The following is an 8,423-nucleotide window of genomic DNA, read 5'->3' on the forward strand; positions in this document are numbered from 1 at the left end:
TGAATCTTCAACCAATAAACCAACCAAGTCTCTCACACCTGAGATCCACTGACTTCTTCCTTACACTGTCCTTTCTTATTGGTTGATTATGTAGGTTCAACTACTTGCTTAATGTCATATTCTAACTTGTGGCGGTTACTCTTTAATGTTATTAGTATCATGTACCATAATTATTTTTGTGATGTAATATTTTATTGAAGTATAACAATCATACAGAAAATGCACAAATCATATGTGTACAGCTCAAGGAATGATCACAAATTTAAGAGCCGTAACTATGACTTAGTTAAAATTACCTTAAATGATACAATTTTTTAAACATTCAATTTTCACAAAAGGCCTCAGCCTGTGTTAGTAGATCAATCTTCTGGAATTCCCAGGGGCACCTTTAGATTTAATTTAGACAGATTTGGAAAGATTAAAGAGTCAATCTTTTCAAAGGGTCTTAGTGTTCAGTCAACTGAGATGATCCTATTATGCATCAAAGAAATGCCAGTGTCATTCCCATAGGCTTTCCTTCCTCTGTGTTCTCCTTAAATGACTTCAACCTTTTTCATTTCTCACGTATGTCTTCTTTCAATCAACTCATCTATTCCCTGGCTTTAATTACCAGTTGTATCTGTTCATGACACATATATTTAACTACCTCTCAGATATCTCCACTAGTATATCAGTTCAACAGATCTCTAAGAACAGACTGCTATCTTCATAGTCCTCCCCTTTCTCTTTTTCTCATCCCAGTGGAACCACTGTTATCCACTCAGTCTGGGAGCCATTTGAGGCTCTTTCTCCTCCTTTACCCTCCACATCCAATCAATCAGTAATGCTTGTTAATTCTACCTTGTAACTATAGCTTGAATTTGCCCACTCTCTTTATTTCCATGGCCACTATTCTGATTTAAGCTCTTACCATCTCTTTTGGGATCATTGCATTGCCTCCTCCAAGATCATCCTGACTTCAGTCTTATTCTTCATACTAATCCGTCTCCCATACCATGATTTAGAATACATATCTTATCATATTACTTCCTAGATTAAAAATCTTCAGTGAGACTCCATTACCCATAGTAGAGCTTCCCAAAAGATGTGTGCTGCAATGGATTAAGATATGCCAAGTGTGGCATAGATTAGACCAGGTGTGTTGCCAACCATAAGCAGCCTCAATCGTTTACCCTTCGTGTCCATATGTGTTTTCATTTTCCACATATGTCACAAGTGGAATGGTTACAAAGGACTGGCTACAGGATGAGTTCCAAACTCCAGACACTTGCAGCTTCTCCAGTCTCATCTCCAGTACTCACTGTCTCACATCCTATTATTAATGAGTGCCATTTTCTGCCACATGCCAAGCTGTTTCATGCCTGTATTGTTGCACAGAGAATAAGTTCATCCATCAGCTTGGAATGAACCTCTCCCTCTCTCTAGCTGACAAATTTCCACACATCTTTTAAAATGTAATTCAATCTTCTCCTTCTTTTGTAGCCTTCTCTGAGTTTCCAGGATGAAACTGGCCAATCCAACCTTTGTGCTTCCTCTAAAAGTCCTAATCCACCTCTATTATGGGATCATCATGCTGAAAAGCATCTTTTGATTAACATATTTTTTTCTCCCTTGCTGATCTGAGACTTTTCATCTTTGCTTCCTTAGCTTGGCTTCCTTAGCTTGGCACTAGGAGGCTTAAGAAAAGATTAAATGAACCAAATACAATATAATAGTTTATATCAGTCAGGATGGGCTAGGTTATGCTGCTGCAACAAATGACAACATAGTGAATATTTATTTTTCAGTCATGCTGTAATCACTCAGATTGATGGATGTTCCACATATAAACTCACATATATATGTGACATACATATTTATTTTTAATTGTAGTATAGTACACATAAAATTTAGCATTTTAACCAAAGTTTAAAATTCAGTGGCATTAAGTGTATTCACAATGTTGTGAAACATCACTACTATCTAATTAGAGAAATTTTCATCACCCCAAATGGAAATCCTGCACCCATTAAACAGGCACTCTCCATTCCCTACCCAACCCCCCCAACTCCCACTACAGTACCAGACAGTTGCTAATCTGCTTTATTTGCCTGTTCTGTGTATTTAATATAATTGGAATCATATAATATGTGGCCTTTTGTGTCTGGTTTCTTTCACTCAGCATAATGTTTTCAAGTTTCATCCATGTTGTGGCATCTATCAGTACTTCATTCCTATTTATGGCTGAATAATATCCCATCATGTGTGTATACTACATTTTGTTTATCTCTTCATCAATTGATGGACACTTGGGTTTTTTCTACCTTTGGTGATTGTAAGTACAGCTGCTATGAACATTCATGTACAGGTTTTGTTTAAACATCTGTTTTCATTTCTTTGGGTTATATATGTGGAGCAGAATTGCTAAGTCATATACTAATTCTATGTTCAATTTACTGGGAAACTGCTTTCCACAGCAGTTACACCATTTTATATTTCTTCCAGCAGTATATGAGGGCCCCAATTTTTCTACATTTTTGTTAACCCTTGTTATTTTCCACTATTATTATTATATTACTACTACTACTACTATTATTACTATTATTATTATTATTATTACTGCTTTATATGCTCTTAGTACATTCGCATCACTCTGCTCACATTTTGTTGGCCAAAGCAAGTCACATGATCAAACCTAGCTTCAAGGGATTTGGGAGGTGCAGTCCTACCATGTTCCAGAAACAGGAGCACCAGGATGTTTGTGACTATCCCTAATGACATCACATAGTTAATATCAAGGGAAATGATAGATTAAATGAAAACAGACCCATCATCTCTCTGCAAGTTCATATGCACAAATCTGGCCAGTATCTCTTACTTAAATATTGTAAAGTTTCCAGAAGGAAAATAAACAGAGTATTGCTGAGAGTGATATATATTTAAGCTACGAAGAGAAGGGGAGATTAAAGACCAGAAGGAAAGAATAACAGAAATAGATTTAAAAACTAAAGTAGAATGCCTTATTTTGTTAATTATAAATACATTTTGTTTCTTTGAAAAAAAATATATCTGTTCCTTTTAGTACAATGCAGTGTGGCCAAATACCACCCAAACTCTGATAATTTAACTTTCTTACTGGAGTTGATTCAAGTCTCAGTGGCTTCACAAGTAAACTGCTGCAGTACATTTTGTTAAATAAAATAACCGAATAATCATTTTCTGACGAAGATACAAAATCAATCTAGAAAATGTGGAAATAACAATCCACATGGAAGGATTTTCCTGAAAAGGAGCACTTCATGTCAACAAGCTTCTCCTGTCACCCAGCAACACTCCTTTGGCTTTCCCTCTAATGGGGTAATTTCAGCTGGCAGCTGGTGCAACCTTGAAATGATCCAGCTTGTTTTCCTGCTCCCTAATGTGTAGAGGTCACTGTTGATTATAACATGCTTGCTATTCATTATTATCTGGAATGTGATAACACGGCAGAATTGCCTTGAAATGCTCTTTGTTTATCTTGACATTGACTCTGCATATACAGTTGGGTCACACTAGATGCACATTTCAAAGCCTAAGGATATTTACATTTTAAAAATAAGAATGACCAACATGGAGGTGGTGGGGGGAGTCGTTGGGGTGGAGGGATAAGCATTGTACTTTGTCCCGTTTGTAGCTGTTCAATCAATAAACAGTCATTATTCAAACTGCCCAAGTTTGAATCTCAGCTCCACTACTGCTAATTGTGTGTCCTTAGACATGCTAATTAATCTCTCTATGGTATACCTGAATCATCTATAAAATGAGGCTAATAATAGTATTTACCACATAGACTTGTGAGGATTAAATGAGCTCAGACTTGTAAGGATTAAATGAGCTCACACATGTAAAGTGCTTAGAGAGATGTCTAGTGCACAGTAGTAGCTCTGTAAGCGAAGGCTTTGGTTGTTTTGGGATCATGTTCTCTCATGACAAACCACTCTTCCTCTTCCAGCCCTCCAGGACTGGGTTAGGCACCCCTGCCGTGTGTCTCTCTCGCATGCTGTATTTTCCCATGGCACTTTAATTATAACCTAATTCCCTGTTTAATTACCTGTGTCCCCCAATAGCTGCAAGCTCAGGTAGAGACCCGTTCCGTATCGTTCACCACTGCATCGGTGTGTGTTGGATGACTTACTCACCTGTTGTGCCTTGAGCAAAGTACCGTGAGGATGCAAAAGCTGCCAACCTAACATGCTGGGGAGCAAGGAGAAGGCAGTAATTGGCTAGGATTTACCAGGACTTGGCAGGGACTCAGAGAGAAAAACTGCCAAGTCACAGGCATGCCTTTTGAGCAGGGAATGTTCTTAATTTGAGGTCTTGTAACATTGCTGCTTAGGCATGAAGTGGTTACTGACTGACCCACTAGAAAACAAAGGCACAAAAATGTATTATCTCATCTTTGAACGCTTTCTTGCAAGTAGTGGGATTCACCTGAATTAACTTCAGAAAGGACAGGTGAGAGGGTAGTACGTAAGGATATACTGGGCGTGTCTCAGAACCCAAGGGCCCACGTGCACCTGAGTCTCCTGCAGGACCCCCATCAGGAGCTAAGGCACCCTCTGCTTCCTCTCTCTTTCTCTTTGGAGCTAAATAGTTCCTTGAAAGATCTCCCTGCCTATCTGCTTCTTCTCTCTCTTCACTTTTCTATTCAGTGGAAGAAAAGTCTCTCAACTCCTGTAGTTTTGTGTTTCTCAGTACCAGCCCCATTCTGAGAATAACCAGCAGCTCCTTAGCTGCCAAACTTAATTTTCAGGGAAGACTCTGATTGGTTCAAATTGAGTCAGAGGTCTCCCTGGATCTGATTTATAGTTGCCCAGGATTATCTATCACAAACAAGGTTGCCAGGAGTCTACGTTCATGGTTGTGCAATTCATTGCTCAGTGAATAGCAGTGAATGAGTTAGACCCTCATGGTCTAAATCAAGTGGGCCATGTCGGGTGCCTATGTCGTGGTAGCACTGGGTGACATCACCTGTGTGTTTATAGTTCATCTATAAAGTATTTTACCAAAATCCTGGAGAATATATTTAATGCACAAATTCATGTACCCAAGATATGAGCACTTAGTTTTCCACAAATGAACTTTAATTCTGTTATATGCCTTTGTTCTTGACTTGAACGGTAGCCTTTATTCTCAGTCAATCTGGGATTCCCCTCTTCCCCAGCATTGAGTCAATGTTCTGGTATATAGTGTTAAAGTACAGGAGAAGATGGCAGAGAGGGGTAAGTTAAATGCCTGGTTTCTGTTTGCTGGCGTCTGCTAGGAAGTCCTCATTCTCACCTGGTCTTTAGTTGTTAATCCACAGAGGTGCCAGCATCCTCCCCGCTCTCTCAGCTCACCGGGTGCCTTCTCCTGGTTTTCAACATCATGCCATATGAACCCTATGGGGTGGTCGCTACCCTTCACTACACCTGGGTTGTGTTCAGAAGAATCACCTACTGTCCCCACACTTAGGTGGACTCCAGGGAACACTTGCCCAGGCCACCACAGTGAATTTTAGTCTGGGGTCTTGCCTCCAGTACACACTGGACTCAGAAACCAAAGTCTATTTGGAGTTTCTGCTCTTTTGCCCCTTGAGGGCTCTACTGGAGAGAGACAGCTTAGGTTCCCCCCACATTTAGAACTCCAAAACCTATCTGGAATTTCAGTCTTTCCCCTCTTCTCTGCCCAAGTAGCCCAGGGGAGTAGTAGGGGGAAATGTTCTTCTCTTAGACCAAGTAGAACCAATCTATTCACAGGTCAAGGCCAGAGAAACTTTCCCTGCTCTGTGGATGGCAGGTAGAGGAGGAGGTGGGTTGGGAGAAGGGGGAAAACAGGAATAAACAAGAGATGAATGCAGCAATGGACAAAATGAAGTTTTAAATGGTTTTTTTGTGTCTTGCTTTAGCCATGAAATATTCTAGAAAAGTCCATTTAATGAGTCTTTCACCAAGTTGGGGAAGCAGTGGTTCTTGGGAGTTAACAAGAATACATTAGTTAATTTTATTCTTTTTTGATGATTTACAAAACTGTAAGATCAAGACAAGACTGGAGGCAGTGTTACCAGATTTCAACAAGGCAAGTGGGAAAGCAGTGGTCACCGGGAGTCAGCAAGAATCTTTAGAAATAATAGGTACTTCTATATATGTTATTTCATTTAATCCTAAAAATAACTCAATGAGTAGAAGAACAGTATATACTGAATGTCAATTATACATTGCCATGTGATATACTACTCTGTAACTTAGTAGCTTAAAATAATAACTATTTTATTTATTTGCAGTGTGGACAGGGCTCAGTGGGGAAATCTTGTCAACTGGGCTGGAACACCTACTTCTAAGATGAGTCACTCACATGGTTGGCAAGTTTGTGCTGGCTTTCAGCTGGGAGCCTCAGTTCTTGCTGTCAGCTGGAATGATGGTTTAATTTTATGTGTCAAAATGTCTGGGCTAAGGGATGCCCAGATAATTGATAAAACATTATTTCTGGGTGTGTCTGTGAGGGCATCACCCAATCTATTGAGGGTCTGAATAGGACAAAAAGACAGAAGACAGGTAAATTTGCTCTCTCTGCTTGAGCTGGGACATCCATCTGTCCTTCTGAGATTGTGTACATGGCTGTTGGCTGGAGGCCTCAGCTCCTCAGCATGGACTTTTTTTTTTTTTAAAGGCTTTTGGAATTTCCTCAGGACATAGAAGTTAGTTTTCCCTAGAGTGAGTGATCCAAGTGAGTGAATCCAAGAGAGAAAAAGCAAGCAGGAAACGTCAGTGCCTTTTATGAGCTAGTCTCTGGAGTGGCATTCTGTCACTTCTGCTTTTTTTCTATTCATTAGAAGCAAGTCACAAGTCCAGCTCCTACTCAAGGAGAGGGTTCCACCTTTTGAGGACAGTATCAAAGAATTTGTGGATATATTTAATCTACCCTCCATTACAATTGGCAAGACCATACATGAGGCATTTTTACATGATTCTGGGCATTGAAATTTAAGAGAAACTATGTAACTGTAGTTTTTCTTTATAATACCTATCATTGTTGTAATCTTTTTGTGTGACTATGTATATAATATTTTTCTCTCCTCCTAGATTGTAAGCTTCCTTAGGACAGGAATGTAACCTGTTTTTCTCATCATCTTATCCTCAAGATCTAGTTTACTGCTCGACACAAAGCAAGTGTATGATAAATGTTTGTTGGCTATTGAAAGGGTTCATTGGACAAAGGTCCAAGGGGACTTAATCTTCATGCCACATAAGAAATAGCTGGAGTAAACTGAGGCTTAACCTGAGAAGAAAGGCCTTATTGGGGAACATGAGAGCTCTCTTCAAACCTGCAAAATAGACAATATTCATTATGGATACCACCCAGGGAGGGAGTTGCCCTTGACTGGTGGAAGCTCCAAGGTAACAGATTTTAATTTGACTATAAGGAACAACTTTGTAACAACCAGGGACAGTTTACAGTGGCTAGAGGGCTTAAGGAGGGAGTAAATTGTTTGAGTGCCTGATGGAAGATCACCTGTTGGGAATATGACAAAAACGATGAATACATTAGATAAGGTATGGGATCAGATGATTTTTATGGAACTCAGAGATTATGTGATTCTGTGATCTCAGATTTATGACATTTACCTGATTTTAACTCAAAGCAAACAAACATAAAACTCTCTGCCTGTCCCCTGTGATAGGTATCAGTTGCTTTATTTATCTAGCATGTACTCCCATTTCTTTTTGAAAATGTATCCTCTCTTTGTTTTGAGGGACTGCTCTACCTGCCAACCTTGTAATTTTAGTGGGTGCTGCTAGGCAGAGTACCCTGCCTCTTCCCTCCAATTAAAGTAGTCATGTGAGCCCACGGATCCACCAGAGTGTTCTCTGGGGCTTTTGTAATTGGAATCAGGGAAGCAAGTTCTGTTATCTTTGGTGTCAGAGTTGGGAGGATGTGAGCCTGGGAAATGCTGGCAGATGTATTCCAGCCACATGAGTGAAGCGAACCCAGAGAGAAGAACCAAAGAGATGCAGATGGAGAGTGAGATGAACTTCTAGTTCCTGCTGCCAAATGTTTTTGAGACTCGGTGTCACCCCTGCTTTTTCTGCAGCTTGGTTTTATGGACCAATAATGTCTCTATTTTTGTCCAGAGAAGTTCGAATTGCATTTCTGTCACTTGGGATCAAAATCTTGAGCAGCTGGGCCTCCTCTCCTGACTTCTCTATTTCTGTTAGTGATACTGTTCATTATCAAGCTGTGAAACCCCTAAGACTTCTTTTCCTAGACTGTGCAAATCTCACCAGTACCATATAATGTAAATTCATCCTTTACCAAGTCATGAAGCTGAATGCTCAAAAACACTGCTTTGGACAGTTACTTGCTCCAAAACCTCCAAGAATATATACCTTATTCAAATTCTGCTCAGACTATGGAGTGATAGAATG

Source organism: Camelus ferus, chromosome 11, assembly GCF_009834535.1.
Source record: "Camelus ferus isolate YT-003-E chromosome 11, BCGSAC_Cfer_1.0, whole genome shotgun sequence".
Classification (NCBI taxonomy): Eukaryota; Metazoa; Chordata; class Mammalia; order Artiodactyla; family Camelidae; genus Camelus; species Camelus ferus.